The sequence below is a fragment of the Cervus canadensis genome, chromosome 2 (assembly GCF_019320065.1).
Source record: "Cervus canadensis isolate Bull #8, Minnesota chromosome 2, ASM1932006v1, whole genome shotgun sequence".
Classification (NCBI taxonomy): Eukaryota; Metazoa; Chordata; class Mammalia; order Artiodactyla; family Cervidae; genus Cervus; species Cervus canadensis.
The window spans coordinates 66,686,623-66,704,489 of NC_057387.1; the positions used below are offsets into that span (position 1 = coordinate 66,686,623).

The window sequence follows — 17,867 nt, forward strand, 5'->3', positions numbered from 1 at the left end:
AATGGGGGAAATGAGTCCATATGGTTCACAGCAGAAACAAGTTTTTCAGTAGGTTTTTAGAGCCAAATTCTGAGCTAACAATTCCTTACTATTCCTTCCTTTGTCACAATTCTCTGTACTAAAACTTCCTCAGAGGCTTCTAAGGGAAGAGCAGTATAATCACCATTAAGGCAGGCTTTAGGCTTACTGGGTTGCCCACTGAAATTTCATCTTAATACTGCTCCATTCCTTAACTTCCAAGAGTCACATAAATTACTGTCAAGAGTTGATATAAGAAGTCTGGTCACTTGATCTAGTGCTATTTTGTCTTATATACACTTGGATAACTATGGTGGAATAAAAGTTAGTTATTAAAATATAAAGAAATAAACTAAAAATGTGAAGGATGAGGCTACTCAGATTATTCCATTGTGAGTTTATCATTCAGGGTTCAATATATACCAATATAAATTTTGTATCATTTTTATGAATATCATTTAGGATGGCAATAATAGGGATAGATCCAAAATTGCATTCTTTCCTCTTAAATAATGAGCTCCCTCAAAATGCAAATAGTATGGATGATCCAAAGTCCAAATATACTAGCAAACCATTGCTTGAAGAATTTAATATTGAAAAATAAAATAAGCAAAGTTTTAAAATAATTACATAGCCATCTTATTGTTTGAATTTATATGGCAAGACAGATCTGATTATATTTGACATCTTATTTCTTTTGTTATCTCCTTCTGTGTTCAGCTGTTATTATCTCTCTTAACTCCCTATTGGGAGAATTATATTTGAGAAATTGCCTCTACAGCAACATTTATGAAAATGAGTGTAGTACTCTGAAAATACCTCCCTCCATAGCTCATTAAATGCTCTTTTCTAACTTGTTCATGTGGAGTATGGATTATTTAGCTTTCCCATAACTGAGCAAGTAGAATTTACCAAACAATGGCAAGCTATTTTATATATTTTTCCTTTTTGTTACAAAATGCACACAGGTACATGCCTTTTCATTGATAGTGTTATTAGAGATTTAATACAACTTGTGAATTACAAAGGGCTGGATTATATAGTTAAGTATTAAAACTGATAAAAAGTTTTTAGAAAATCTTTTCCCTACTGTGAATGCATCAAAAAATCTTTAGCTCATCACAAAGAAATGTACAAAGTACCAGAATTGCTATGACCTGAAAAAAATAAACAAATACAGGCATTTAGTGTATCCTATATATGTGTGCAATGGATTTGAATATGTTATAGAAGGAAACATATGTACGTCTCTCGCATAGCTATATCTGCATGGAAGTAAAAAACCTTTTGCTGGTCCAGAACAGCTACTTAAAAACTTACTTTTAGTACAAGGCTCATCATCAACTTTGAAAAGGAAGTGAATCTTGAATTTAAGACTTTAAAACTTTTCAATATTCCTGACATCCTATCTCTAAGTGCTACTGAGGTCAGCTCTATTTTAGATTGTACAAATCACACAAAACTTTTCTGATATTTTCTTATTTCCTCATAAGATGAGAATTGAAATGGTTCAGTACTCTGCTCCCAAAGACATTGCTGCAATAATCGGAATTTCTTCCTATTTTTCTGTCTCTCACCAAGAGGCGCTGGTAAACTCTTTTTATTCCTCCCTTTTTAAAAAATTGACTTCTCTATTGCTAAACGGGTCTTCCCTAGTGGCTCAGCGGTAAAAGAATCTGCCTGCAATGCAGGAGACACGGTTAGAGCCGCGAGTTCGATTCCTGGGTTGGGAAGATCCCCTGAAGGAAATGGCAACCCACTCCAGTATCCTTGCCTGAAAAATCCCATGGACAGAGGAGCCTGGCGGACTATAGTCCATGGGGTCGCAAAGAGTCGAACATGAAAATAAACACACACACACACTATATTGCTAAATAGATCTTGAGAAAAGCTGTCTTATCAAGCAGTGGTCTGAGATGTTGTATAGGGTTTTCTATAAATGCTCATGATGTTTTAAACTGCTCCCAACCTTCCTTATCTCACTGGTGTTTGTGTTTGTGGTATGTGTGAACACTCAAAGTTTTCCCTCCTGACCCTCATGTACCTATTCTCTCAACTCATACGGCAGTAAGAGCTTAGGAATCCCTCTTAAGCATCAAATTACCCTGGCTTATTTTAGTCATTGTTGTTTTACTTTTTGTTCTGGCTGAAAATTCTTATTCTGTTAAGTCCTACCTCAAATATCATTGTGCCTGTGAACTCTTTCATATCTCTGTATAGAGTTGGTTATACTTTTCTTTGTACTTTCCTAACAATTGGTTGATTGCTCATCAATTTTGTCAAGGCCTAGAGCTCCTTGAAATGGAACTTACGTCTTAGTTAAATCTGAATCTCTTGGTACAAAACATAATACACAATAGACTCTCAATTAATTCTTCCTGGATAAAGGAGTAAGCTGGGGCTTTCCCGGTGGCTTAGAGGTAAAGATTCCACCTGTAGTTCAGGAGACACAGGACACATGGGTTTGAGCCCTGGGTTGGGGAGATCCCCTGGAAGAGGGCATGACAACCCACTACAGTATTCTGGCCTGGAAAATCCCATGGACAGAGGAGTCTGGTGGGCTACAATCCATAGAGTTGCAGAGATTCAGACACGGCTGAAGCGATTAACCCCAGTAGACAAATAAGACAATTACCTGTAAGAACAAGGCAAGCCGATAGGAACATCTTTCACTGTATAATCTTTATAGCAGTGATGTCAAACACATATGCCATCGTCCCTAGTGGCAATGGAGTTATTCCATGGGGATTACATTGTTGGAAAACTGTTATTTTTGTTTGTTTAGCATGTATTCACACGTCTTCATTTTCCTTTAGGAATTTCTCTTCCTCTTCAGTTTTAGTTCATGAGGTTCATGTACATCTAGGATCTAGGAGTGGTTTATGAATTATCTGGCAAATTAAAACATTACACATTCTCCTGTCTATAGAGATTGGCTCAGGAATAAGCATGAGGCCACAGCAAGGCCAGTCAGAGCCAATGATACACAATTCTAGGACATGTGTTGGTGATGTGGAACCAGAGGATTAATTTACATGGGAGCAGGGGCCACCAGGTGAAGATTAAGAATAAAACCAAGAATGAGTAAGTCAATAAGGAAAAAAGCCTAGATATGGGGAAAAAGGAGTCTGATGATATAATTTGAAATCCTTGGTCTAGCCATGGTTAAAACACATCTATTCATGGACTTCTCAGTTATGTAAGCAAAAATCATTTTCTGTTTTGCTTAAGTCAGTCTGAGGTTGGGTTTTCTGCAATTTGCAACTTAAAGAGGCTAACCTTGTTGTTGTTCAGGTGCCCAGTCGTGTCCAACTCTTTGCCACACCATGGTCTGCAGCACGCCAGGCCTCTCTGTCCCTCACCATCTCCTGAAGTTTGCCCAAGTTCATGTCCATTGCATTGGTGATGCCATTCAAGCATCTCATCCTCTGTCCCCCTCTTCTTCTGCCCTCAATCTTTCCTAGCATCAGGGACTTTTCCAATGAGTCAGCTGTTCGCATCAGATGACCAAAACACTGGAGCTTCAGCATCAGTCCTTCCAATGTGTATTCAGGGTTGATTTCCCTTAAGATTGACTGGTTTTATTTCCTTGTTGTCTAAGGGATTTTCAGGAGTCTTCTCCAGCATCACAGTTGGAAGGTATCAATTCTGCCATCCAACCATCTCATCCTCTGTCGTCCCCTTCTCCTCCTGTCCTCAATCTTTCTCAGCATCAGGGTCTTTTCCAATGAGTCAGCTCTTTGCATCAGGTGGCCAAAGTATTGGAGTTTCAGCTTCAACATCAGTCCTTCCAATGAACATCCAGAACTGATCTCCTTTAGGATGGACTGGTTGGATCTCCTTGCAGTCCAAGGGGCTCTCAAGAGTCTTCTCCAACACCACGGTTCAAAAGCATCAATTCTTCAGCACTCAGCTTTCTTCACAGTCCAACTCTCACATCCACACACTACTACTGGAAAAACCAGAGCCTTAACTAGACAGATCTTTGTTGACAAAGTAATGTCTTTGCTTTTTAATATGCTATCTAGATTGGTCATAACTTTCCTTCCAAGGAGTAAGTGTCTTTTAATTTCATGGCTGAAATCACCATCTGCAGTGATTTTGGAGCCCGAAAAAATAAAGTCAGCCACTGTTTCCCCATCTATTTGCCATGAAGTGATGGGACCAGATGCCATGATCTTAGTTTTCTGAATGTTGAGCTTTAAGCCAACTTTTTTCACTCTCCTCTTTCACTTTCATCAAGATGCTCTTTAGTTCTTCACTTTCTGCCATAAGGGTGGTGTCATCTGCATATCTGAGGTTATTGATATTATTTTTATTCAAATAGGCTTCTGTGTTTAGACTTTATCTAAAAGATTGAAATTGCCTGGGAAATTTTCACTTGCATTTTTTGGTCTGAAACAGCTGTTTTAGGGGCTGGAATACCAGTAGCTCCTTCTCCATGAATATTTAAAGTAAACTCACTTTTTCCGCCTCTTCATTCTTGATGGGTGAGCCACACCTCTGTGTGTGTGTGTCTATTGTTTTTTTCTTCTTTTCATTAAAAAGATAAATACGTGGCATGCTGATCCAGAAAAATGCTTGTAAATAACTTTTTTCTTAAGATTTCAAAACTTCTCTGTGCTCACTTTTTCCCCAGAAGTCTTTACTATCCTATTTGTATGTCCATCTGATTCACTGTTCCTTTCTCTCCTCACTGTTTAAATTACCTGAGCGATCATCTAGAATGAAATTGAAGAAAACTGCCTAGCAATTATGAGAATAAAAGAAATGTAAAACCAGTGCCCATTCACCTCCATCTCCACCTCTCCCCCAGCACACTGTTTTCTACTATTTGTCACAATAACAACTGTACATTTTGCTTGCCACCTCCATGAGGACTACATGTTGTGTTTCTTCTGCCAGGCACTTGCATCACAAAAAAGAGCGGCCCTAAGAGATCTGTATTTAAGTAGAAAATGTTCTCAAAATTCTAGATACAAAATAGTTTATTTTGTATTCCTGAAGACATTAAGGTACTGCCTTTTATGCTTCTCAACACTCACAAAATTAAAACCTCAAATTAAACATCTCATCGGTTTAGCCCCTTCGCAATTCATGTATTTGTTTCAGAAATGATAAAGGAGGAAAATTATGCATTTTAGGAGGTACTTGGTCACATAATACAAACTCACATTTATTTGGAAGTCTCAGAAAACAGAAACTGGAAAGCCTACTGAGGGAAGAGTGTGGAATACAGGAAATCAGCCAAGTGAGTAAACATGAAACAGAGGATTATCCTTATTGGTAGAGAATCCATTACAGCAAGAAATTGAAACAGGGTCTTCTGCATCTAAAACAGTGAGACTACTGACAATTTCCAAATGCCCTATACCGTATTTCTCACAATTTTACATAAAGTATTGATGATTAGTTCATTGGCATTTCAAACATACATGGTTGAACTGTTTTCAGCACACTTGTATCTTAATGTACAAATCATTGTCTCCCCAGTTACCCAGGGTATCTTGATATCTTTCAATTTTTTCCCCTCCTGATCCTCACTTCAGATCAGTTACCAAGTCCAGTCAATTTTATCTCCATCACAGATCTTTAATCCTTTTATTCCTTTACTTCCCCACTGCCATTGTCTCAATTCAGACCCTTACTTCTGGCATGGGCTACTTTAACTCTCTAGTAACCTATGCTTCCATACTAAGCCATCCCCTATAACACTGCCAGAGGTATGTTTGAAAATTTATCTTATGTATCCTGAATCTGTTGTCTGTCCCCTTGCCTGTTAAGCTAGCAATGAGATGGGATATGCTCTCTCCACTCAACAATGTTCTTACAGTGGTAAGGGTGCTTTGAGGATGGCTAAATTTTGCATTAGTTGTCTGCTGCAGGCAACATGCAAATGTTACAGACAGGGAACAAGGATTCCTAGCAAGAATGGTAGCTTCTGCAACTGTCCTGGACTTACCAGCTCTTGTCTTATTTCAAAGCCTAAAGGAGAGAGATCCCTGAGAGATGTTTCTCTGGGCAGTGTGAAAGTTTTGAATGGGATTCTGCGCCTGTGATTTGATGGTAGATTTTTCAAGAAACAAAACATAATAGTAAAAAGGCCTGAAACTGTCTAAATATGACAACCATTTACCTTGTTCTTTTTTTCCTCAGATAAGCCAAAAGATGTAAGCTATGATTAAACAAAACATAAACAAAAAGGTAGGGTAGTGTTAATTCTCAATCATCCATCTATGAATTACTTATGGTGATCCAATCTTTCCTTTTTACCTATGGACATCTCAGGTGGCTGTATTAAGGTAAGATCTGACACTATAGAAGAGAGGAGAAAGAGACTGACTCTTTATGGTTTGACTTTTAGAAGGTATGTTTTTAATCATGAGCTTTAGGTTATTAGTTCTTGTTGCTATTGCCTCTGCACATTTTCTTCATTGTCATTTATTTTTGATATGGACCATTTTAAAGTTGTTATTGGACTTGTTACAATACTGCTTCTGTTTAATGGCTGTGAGACATGTGGGATTTTACCTCCCCAACCAGGGATTGAACCTACACCCCCTGCATTAGAAGACTAAGTCCCAACCACTGAACCACCAGGGAAGTCTCTTCATTGTCATTGTTGTCATCCTCCTCTTTTCTTCCTCTTCTTTCTATGCCTCCCCTTCCCCTCCTTCATTCTCTCTCCCTCTCCACACTCACGCCCCTCTAATTATTACACATTAAGAACACCAGGAATTTTGGTTGAGTGAGAGAGTAAGAAGTCACAGAAATAATTACTAAGATTTTTTCCTTGAGAAATATTTTTTGCAACTCTTATTTGTAGCAAATATATGAGTTGGAACTTGAGTAAACACCCAGGAAAATAAATTACATGTGAAACCATTTTAGGAGAAAGGAACAAGTTGTGCCAGACTTGGCTATAAGGTAGATACCTTCCTATTCTATAAATGAAGAAACAGATGTTTAGAAATAATTTATTAGGGAATGACAGATTAAGCCTTGATATTTCTGACTTGAAAATACACAGTCTTTCTGCCATATCTGGAATATATGTTCTCTTTGATACTAAACTGCTCTTAAAACTGCTACTTTAATTTTTAGTTTCTGTATTGCTGGCACAAACCTACAGTAAATTTCTTTTTATATAAGAAATGGTATTGTAAGCTAGTGTGGGCAAGCCAATCCCAGCTTTGGGGGAAGAGCTTTAATTTGAGAAGACTCAAAGGTTTTCTTGTTGCAACAAATCACACTTCTGAGTGTTGGCCTTCAGAGCAGAAATTTCTTGTGTATAAAGTTCTGTAAACTTACTGGTTATAACAGCACTTCATTGATCAAATGCTCAAAATATAAATTTTAATTAAATTTATTACTTGGTTTCTTTGGGGGGTGTACTTTCACCAAGAGTAGATTTTCAGTTCTTGCTACAGTAGAAGCTTTTTTTTTATTTACCAAAAAAGCCCCAAAGACAAAAAGCATACTTTCCTTTAAAACATTCTGAAAAATGCAAAGTAAAAAAAATATATAATACATATATATATAATAAGATACTTGCAATATCTATTTATTGAGACATTTGACCAAAAGAGGTCTAAACTTTTAAACTAGATAATCTAAGTTTCCTTCAGTAATTCAGTAATTGTTTTTGTAGCAAAAACTATTTGTTAACTGTATTCTCTAAATTAGAATAATACATAGAGTTGATACATTACTATGTAGCTTATATATAGAAATTTTAACATTTAATGTAAGTAAATGGCTAACTGAAGTGACTAAACCTGCCTTGTTCTCATAACAAGTATAATAGCTTAGTATCCTGCTAACTTTAGCAAAATAAATGAACTACTGCTCAACTGAGAACCATCCAAACTATACATTTCTGAGTCATTTGCAGTCATAAAGAGAAGATTCTGTTTATCACACCTTCATTGTGTTTATTGTTGAAGCTTAAACATTCACATTGATCACGTAATGCCCTTGTCCCAACTAATTTTCAATTTTCTGACCCAATGTTCTGAATTTGGGCTACACTGACCTCAGATCAGAGTGCACATGGGAACACTTTTCACAGAGCAAGTATTTGACATATACTTTTTCATTTATTGACACTTATATAAAAGTGTTTAACAATTCTAATTTTGAAGAAATCTGATTTTATATTTCTTGCACATGAGTTGTTTATCCAACCTCACTTCCATAATCTTGATTGTAAATTAATTCTTTCATTGTATCTTTCCTGAAGCACAGCATCAATTTTCATTAGACACCTTAAATGTCTTCTCTCATAAATGACATTTTTAAAACTGAAAAAGTCAGTTGGCTGCATCCCTATGATCCACAGTTTCATGCTGCATATCTAGGAGCATATTGCTTTTAATCAACTTAGTGATATCAGGGTAGTTTTTTTCTTTCCAGATATTGTATCTGCCAGTTTGCAATTTTTGAGATCTAATGTCTTCATCCCATAAGTTCTTTTTTATGATATATAAATACTCAAGGCCTTTTCTTTGCCATTCAATGTATGCACTTTCACATTTGGCTGAGGAGTAAATTCTGGTACTGGATATCATTTGCATCAGACCAGAACCTACAAGAATAAATAGAGGGTAAGTGCACAGTCTCAAAGACACTCTCATCTTCCTTCCTGTCAATGTCTGCAGTCCTCTGACTGAATGCTAACATTTGCAGACAGCTAACTTGACCTCAGTGTGATACAGATTTGTATTCAGTGATGGCATCTGGGTAAACCTTTTTTCTTCCAATTCAGTTATGTTGATTCTTTTTCTCTAGCCAGAATTGATCTCGATATCCTCAGTGAGATTATTTGGTAAATGTTTATTTCTCCTTTTTAAGGTTTTAAAAAGAGTGAATAAATACCTTTTGTTCATGATTAGAAAGGTACAATTCATATTACTTTACCTATCTCTTTTTAAGGATTTCACTTTTAATATTTACCACTTACATTAGGGAATTCATTTGTATTCACATTAGAAGGAAGACATCATCTGTTTAAAAACAACAATTCAATGAATTTTGAGAGACATATACTCCTGTGAAATTACTGTCTCAATCAAGATACAAAACATTTCTGTCACCCCAACAGAATTCTTCACTCCCTTTGCAGTTCATTCCTCTCTCAACTCAGCCCTAGGTAACCAACCAATAATCTGCTTTTTGACACTGGAGATTAGTTTGCATTTTCTAAAATTGTATATAAATGAAATCTTATGGAAGGTACTCTTTAATGTGTGCCTTCTTTTACATGGCATAAGTTGAATGTAGACAGAGAATGCAGACCATATTTGAATCCATATTTGGGATAATTCTGATCAATTAGGAGTGAAGAGTAACTAAGAGGTGAAAGGATAATTTAGGTATTTGTGTTAAAAAAAACAAGGGAAACAAACCTTAATATGAGTAGATGACATACTATATTTGTACTGTTGAAATTATAAAGAATATTTTAAAAAGGAACAAAATCCTTACCAGAAAACAACTTCTGGGTCAGTTAAAAATTAAAACTTTTCCATTAAGGCATCCAATAATCACTATATTTAAGAAGTTGAACATCAACTTAAAAAAATTGTGAAATGATTAATTTAGACATAAAAATATAACAAGTTCAGGAAATGTCACCACTGGTTTTTCAGGTTCACATGCATCTGATTTTAGTTTCCACATACTCTTTTCAGAGGATATTTAAATAATTTGACTGTGACAAGCCAAACTGTTTTGAGACCTCATTGAAAGTCAAATGAAAACATTAATCAAATGCAAAAATATTCCAGTCAGGCATAGAAGTGCTTCAGGTTAGAAAATAAAATGTTGCCTATGAGAAGGAAAATCAATCAATTTAGAAAAAGGAGGTATTGGTTCAAATCTACATGGTCAGTAGTGACTAGAAATCACTAGAACTTCAGGGGATGGTATTTTTCTTAAGAATCATCAGACAGTCCTCAGTTCTTTGTTTGGCTAACTTTTCACCTGTGTAAATTAGAAAATCAGAGCAGTCAAACAGCTGATTACATTTTCTTTTCATACTGTCTTCACTGTTTTTTTGGACAAGCTTTAGTGACTAGCATGCAAATAATTATCTATGGCACAAAACAGCTAGGTAAGTGACCTGTGGGATAGCAGTCTTAATTGAGCACAGGAATGACTTTCATATTATTAAATGCTACTGAATTGTTCAGTATTAACTAAAAACTACCCTCTTATCTCTGCTATGAATTCTATAAACTACACCTCCCTCGGTAAGGCAATCTTTCAAACACTGCTTTGCTGTTCAGTCAGGGCTGCTCCTGGTTTGAGGGACTATATGACTACATATCTCTATGTATTAGACTATATGCATATATGCTGCTGCTGCTGCTAAGTCACTTCAGTCGTGTCCAACTCTGTGCGACCCCATAGACGGCAGTCCACCAGGCTCCCCCGTCCCTGGGATTCTCCAGGCAAGAACACTGGAGTGGGTTGCCATTTCCTTCTCCAATGCATGAAAGTGAAAAGTGAAAGTGAAGTCACTCAGTCATGTCCAACTCTTAGCGATCCCATGGACTGCAGCCTACCAGGCTCCTCCGTCCATGGGATTTTCCAGGCAAGAGTACTGGAGTGGGGAGCTATTACCTTCTCTGATATGCATATACAGCATGGGGAATAACCTTAGTCTATCACTTACTAACTGTATCACCTTCATGATTTGCTTACTCTCTTTAAGCATTTCTGGAACATATTTTTTAAAAAGCTATCATACAGAATTATGAGTATTTAATAAGCTAACATCTAGAAACACTGAGCTCAGTGCCTGGCACAAAGAAACATTAATATATGATGTTCTCATATCCCTTTAAATGTTATTAATTCATCCATGCAATTGGTAAGTATGATTTGAATTTTTATTAGGACCCAGCCACTGTGCTAGGATGGCAAAGAATCCACCTGCAATGTGGGAGACTTGGGTTCGATCCCTGGGTTGGGAAGATGCCCTGGAGGAGGGCATGGCACTCTAGTATTCTTGCCTGAAGAATCCCCTTGGACAGAGAAGCCTGGCGGGCTACAGTCCGTAGGGCAGCAAAGAGTTGGACATGACTGAGTGACTAAGCATAGCACAGCACTGTGGGAAGCGTTTGGGAAAAAAATGGTATAAAATCCACAGCCCCTGTCCTGAGTGTGTAGCAGGAAAGGTATTGAAATACATGAGAAATTTTAAGATTGCTATCCAGAGATAAGTAGGGTGTGCTGGGGGAACACCTAGCAGTGCTCCCTGGAAGAAGAAGCAGGAATTAGTCAGGAGAAAGGTGTTATTGAAGAAAGTGAGAGAAGGGGCACTCAGAAGAAGAAAGGAAGGAGGTTTGGGCAGGGATGGGTATTTTCATCAGAACAAATAGCATGTGTTAACTCCTATATTAAGTCCTATATTTAAGAGCATATAGATGCAATTTAATGGACAAAGTCAAAAACAGAGAAAACCCCAAACAAAAAAAATAACAAAAAACCCCAAACAAAATAAAATAATAAAAATAAATCCCCAAACTTTTGTTTTCTCTCTACTACTTACAATTCTGGGGAAGAAGCTTAGTAAAAAGGAACTCTTTAGCCTCATATTTAGGAAGCAAGAAAAACCAAAAAACAAAAACAATTTTTGTCAAACCCAGTAGAGGTTAATAAAAGTTCAATGCTAAAATGTCTGCCCTAAAGGCCAACCATATCTCAATAGAAGGAAACTCAGAATATCTTTCTCATTCTTTGTATGAAATGGGAAAAAAGAAATTAAAGAAAGAGAAAGAATTAGAGGAAGGCTGTAATCAATTCTTTCCTTTACAAATCCCAGCAATTCAGGAGGCCTGCCAGCGGCTAAATCTTTCTGGGACCACAGACAGGAAAAAGCCTATTAAAATGTGCTCCGTTCCCAAAGAAAGGGGTCACTCAAGATCCTCAGACCCTTAACTCTGAATAGATTTAATGAAAGCCAACTGCTATTTTAAGAATTTAGAAGGGGATTTCCCTCCCCAAAGAAAAGAAGCCAGACATCATCAATGCTCTAACACTGTTTCATCTGTGGCACCAGGCATGCTTTTCACTTACTTTCTGTAGGTTGTTAAAGCCGTTAAAAGAGGGTTTAGTGACTGAGAATACAGTTCTTCGCATACAGGGCTTAAAATGTAATTGATACAAAGGCCATCCCTCCAGGATTAAAGAGTTCTAATCATTCTGTGAGGTTCATGTGCTCTTTTCTCCATGCTGGTCAAGGTAATAGTAAGCCTTTCAGAAAAGGAGTATGTTGTCTCCCATACCATTTATTAACCACAACAGCTTTCACCTTTGGTGGGAGGAAGATAATTCAGACTACTCTACAAATAGTAGAGATCCAGCAGTTGGATGCAAAATGAGTCTTCCTCTGAGACTTTCTGGCAACCCAGTACCATATGATTAATAAAAATGTTATACTGATTTTTCTTGTAGAGTATTTCTCTAAAGTGCTCCATGTACCTTTGTCCTGACACCCCTATTAACTGCAAAGATATCTCTGTGAACAGGTAGACACAGACATCATTATCTTCATTTGCAAATGAGGAACCTGAGGCAGAAAGAAGTCAAATGACATAACAAGGGTGACACGATGAGAACAGAAATAGAAACCAGAAAAATTATGGTCTTCTGAGAATCAAGAGGGTGTGATAGGATGCATTTTTTCCTTTTCTTTTACTACTGAGGGAAGAGCAGAGGCAACCTTCTCAATGTTAACTTTGAAAACATTCTCCCCTTCTCCTTAGAGTGAGAAGGACAGTGTCTTAGCTGGGTAGCTGGTAAGCTAACTGGGTGCGAGGAAGGAAAGATGCCTACCTACCTAGATGCCCCACCCCATACATCCTCTGCAAAATCAGGGTTTTTCCTACTTGATCTTTTTACCTGCATGAACTCTGGGATGTGCCTTCCCTGTCTCTGACATTGTGCTCCCAAGCAATGATTGTTGAATGACCGAATGGCAGGTGTTTAAACTGTATGTTTAAGTTGTGTGAATGAGCCCTAGGAAGAATAATCACTGAGAAGGGTGTTGGATAATCAAATAACCCTGTCAACCCTTAACTATGTTTTTAATCCAAATTCTATTCTACATCTGCATCAACCCAGTGTGACAGACTGAATCCCTGCTGCAAGTTTGAACCATGAAGGGATAGAGAGGTCTCAACAAAGGAAGTAATATGGGATGAGAATTCCCTGGCCCCATTTTTATATATATAAACAGTTGTTATTTAGTAGCTAAGTCATGTCCGACTCTTTTGCAACTCCATGGACTGTAGCCTGCTAGGTTCCTCTGTCCATGGATTTCCCAGACAAGATTACTGGATTGGGTTGCCATTTTCTTCACCACACATACAGAGATCTACGGTCAAACAATCCAGTTAGCTCTTACATCTTTATGACAAGAAGAAACAAGGCATCTGAGATATCATAAACAAAATATGTGGCACTATAATAAAAAAAGGGAGCCAACTCTTTAGAAACATTTAACTCAGTAAAGAAATTTGGGCATTCAAGAATATTAAGTAGTGAAAATATTCCTCCAGAAAAAATAAATAAGAAAAATAATGATGATAATATCTAATGTGTTTTCTTCTTTTTTTTTTTTTTTTCCTTTTCTTTTTTTTTTTTCTTTAAAAATATGGAACGCTTCACGAATCTGCGTGTCATCCTTGCGCAGGGGCCATGCTAATCTTCTCTGTATCGTTCCAACCTTAGTATATGTGCTGCCGAAGCGAGCACAATAATATCTAATGTGTTTTCTTATTAAAACCCAGTAAGATAGGTATTATTATTGCCATCCTTCAAACTGGAAAACTGTTATTTAAACAAACTGCAGAAGGACACAGGTAAGATGTAACAGAGTTGGTACTTGAACCAGCCCAGTCTGGTTTTGTGGCCTGCAATCTCAATAACTTCATCCTGTAGCCTTCTAATAGGATGGTAACTCACAGCAATACAGATTCCCAGAACTGTCCATGCTGCAAGCTCAAAAGAAGACTAGTATTACTGGAAAAGTTGCTTTCTCACAGGGCTGACAAGGAGGATTTTGAGACAGAAAATATTAAACAAGGCAAGAACATTTATGATTTTCTGCATCTCTTTCTCTAGATCAAATTCAAGGTAGAGCTATTGGAAATTCAATCAATGGAAAAATAAATATCCACCTATTAAGACTGTTCCTCATTTATTAGCTAGAAATTCTGGTTGTGGGCCCTGAATCAGGTTGGTCTCTATTAAACTCCAGGATCTTAAGAACACAACCACATAAATGAATCTCAGCAAACAAAGGTTGAAAATGATGAACTGAGAAATAGATAACCACAGGCGACATTAATATTATTGAAAGGTTAGCTGCTTAGGAAATCGACAAGGTGCCAAGAGGGGCACTCCCAGTGCCTCCCAAGAAATGAGAGCAGAGAAGAAAGGAGGCCGACCAGAGAAAAGCCTTTGTTGACATTTTCAAAAGCTAACTTTACACAGGCTGTATCCCCGAAGGATGGAAAATGGCAATGTGAGGAAGCAGCAACACTAGAAAATTGCAGGCCAGTAAGTTCACTGTCCGGAACAGGGAAGCACTGGAAAGGTTTTGTCAGGTCAAGAGGGGTACAGCAGTACCCCAAGCTCCAACCTAGGTGAGAGAAGGTAACCCTGCCCCAGGCTCTCCTACTTTGGGAATTCCCAAGGTATGGCTGTGTACTGGGCAAAGAGGCAGTGGACCGACCCGTTCACCACAAAAAGCGCGATGTAAGAAAGCCTGAGGCCAGGCTTCATTGTGGGGCGGTAGTATTTTATGTCAAACCAAAAGTGAATTTTGGTATCACAGAATTTCTGTTTTCGGCCAAACCCTGACCTTCTACTTTCTCTTCACACACACATTACTTTGGGTGCACACATAATCTTGTGTATTGTGTCACATGGCATAGGCTGGCTTAGATTCTACCTCTGTGATGTGAGATTGAGGGTTGTGTCTAACTGGGAGGACCAAGGCAAAGATTCTGATGGAAGTTACAGTGAAAGATGGCAAGCTCCACTAGGTTTGTGTTAGCAATATGATAGTGTGGGCAGAAGGAACAGAGCTTTCCTCTGATTTAAATATACCTGCTTTAATTTAAAGGAAGTATGTGTCTAAGGGAATTTACTTAATGGGGTGTTAAGTAAGAAAACTATTTTTAGAATTAGTAGATGCAGCCAAAATTAAATGAGAGGTTCTAATGGAGGCAGCTGAGAGAGGAAGAACATTTTAACTGGGCCTCTGAGGAAACTTTCTATTTCCAGGGGAGTACAAACAAAGGACAAAGCAGGACTAAGGGATATTATAGGATAGAGTAGGGGAGGGGGGGACTGCTAATTTGGTTCAGGATGAGGAACCAAAATGAAATGTGCTGAGAATGTTTAGGGCACAGCTGACCCTTTGGGATCTGTGAGAATCAGGTAAGAGGGCAGGGCTAGATCTACTATCAGAGAAGAGGAGGATGAACTGGGTGATGAATTCTATTTAAATAACAGGTAGGAACTTGAGAGTCAGAGGGAACTGTCTGCTTCTTCTGGAGGTTCATGGAGCTGAGGACAGACTGATTTTAAGCATGTCAGAAACGGGAATGGAAAATGTGACCAAATATCAACCCCTGAGTGAAGCTCAGACATAGGATTAATTTGTAGAACTAAATGTTTGAGGAACCCCTTCATATGGGTATGGTATAATAAGGTTCTCTGAATATCATGATCAGAGCCTGTGTTTTAATTTTCACTTTTAAAGAAAAATGTGTGTGTGTTTTCATTGACACAGAGCAAGTGGAATCGTGAGATGTTTTTGAATTTATATAGCCTATTTCATACTATTATATCTTACTACAGTACATGTTTTTACTCTTGAACCATGTTTTGGTTCAGGGACAAGTCCCACTATTTCCAAAGCTATTCTCATATTTTCAGTGTAACAAAGTGAATGAAAATTATTTTAAAATTAATTTATATATAATATGCTTTACTGAGTAGCTTTTACTACATTTCCCAGTTAGTGGTATTAGTTTATACATTGTGAAATATGTTTACAGACTAAAAATATTTAGTATGCAGTTAACATTATGTTTGTGCAACTAGCTCACGCCAATCTAGACCACCCTGCTGCCCAAACCCTAGTACCTGTTATCACTGTGCAAAGAAGGGAATGGAACCCAGACTGCTGGCTGTCTACCAAAACTCATTTCCCCTTCTGGGCAGACAGAATATGCTTCTAAGAACTCCTGGCAGTCAAGCATGGCTATTTGATTGAGCTGTGGCCAATAAGATGTGACTGAAAGTGATATATGCCACTCTAATGCCTGGTCTGTAAAACATTTCATGCACATCTCACATATCCTTGTTCCACTGATGCTCACTTGAATGGAGCTGAAAACCAAGGAGACCCTGGATACCACATGTTGAAAATGGGTCCTGAACAACCACATGGATAAGGGACAACCCCAATAACCTATTCATTCACAAAATTAAGATACAAACTTCTATTGTTTTTGAACCATTATGCATTTTGAGGTCTATTATTGCAGTAGATAACCTACCCGATGTAGATAACCTACTCAAACAAATTCTAAGTTCATCTTGGAAAGCTGAATAGTTTAGCATTTTTCCTCATTACTCAGAGTAGTAATGAAATTGAAACAGATAGTTTCTGATTACTTAATTGATTGATGAGTGGATAAAGAAGTTGTGGTACATATATGCAATGGAATATTATCAGTGATAAAAAGAAACAAATTTGCACCAGTTGTGGTGAGGTGGATGAACCTAGAGCCTATTAAACAGAGTAAAGTCAGAAAGAGAAAAACAAATACTGTATATTAACACATATATATGGACTCTATAAGAATGGTACTGATGAACCTATTTGCAGGGCAGGAATAGAGATGCAGATGTAGAATCGGACTTGAGGACACAATGGGGGAAGGGGAGGGTAAGACGAGTTGAGAGAGTAGCACTCATATACGCACACCACCACCACCATGTGTAAACTAAATACCTAATGGGAAGCAGCTGCCGAGCATACGGAGTCAGTGGGTGCTCTGTGTTGGCCTGGGGGGCTGGGATGGGGAAGAGGTGAGAGGAAGGCTCAAAGGGGAGAGGACATATTTATACTTCTGGCTGACTCACATTGTTGTATAGGAGAAACCAGCACAACATTGTAAAGCAACTATCCTCTAATTAAAAATTAAAAACAATCTTTTGAAAATCTTATGTCACCTTACAAATTTGGATATAGACATTTCACAACACAGGCACCCCTTAAGCCCTTTGGCTCTAAGCCCTAAGCTCCAAGGCACCCCTCGCATGTAATGAATTAATTTTCCCTCTATAAATCCCAACTGGTGACAGCTATGTCTCATCTTTAAACTGAGAAAAATATCTCTCAAATTATTTTCCTCAAGGCTTAATTTCCTCAAAACTGCAGATGATAAAGAATGGAAGCATCACAAAAACATAAAAATGTGCATTGATATATAATATTAACATACACATTTATGCAAATCTTTATATATGTGTATATTAATTTATTATATGTAGGTCTGTATTCTTCCAGGGATTAATAGCCTTGAATACCTATATGAACTGTGTGCATTGCAACTGGCCAAAATTGAAACTCTTACTTCTTTTTGGCTGCTGGTGAAGATTCTACACTCCTGGGAACTTTCTAGTGTTAACTACAAATTAGAAATTAGACGCTCTAGAATGCATTTGTATACACAGCACAATTCCCATGATTAACTGCTGGATCTTGGAACTTACTCTGTAGCAACGGCATCATAAGCATGTGGCTCTGTCTTTTGCAT

At 37.7% G+C, this 17,867-nt stretch overlaps 1 protein-coding gene and 1 non-coding gene across 2 annotated transcripts in view; both read right to left on the minus strand.

The window, feature by feature from the left end:
• The window catches only part of LOC122436821 (serine/threonine-protein kinase TNNI3K), a 371,699-nt gene that overhangs the window by 166,387 nt on the left and 187,445 nt on the right, over positions 1-17,867 (minus strand). The window lies entirely within an intron of this gene.
• Positions 13,676-13,782, minus strand: LOC122437434. Its single transcript, XR_006268261.1, has one exon. It is a non-coding gene; the product is annotated as a U6 spliceosomal RNA (small nuclear RNA).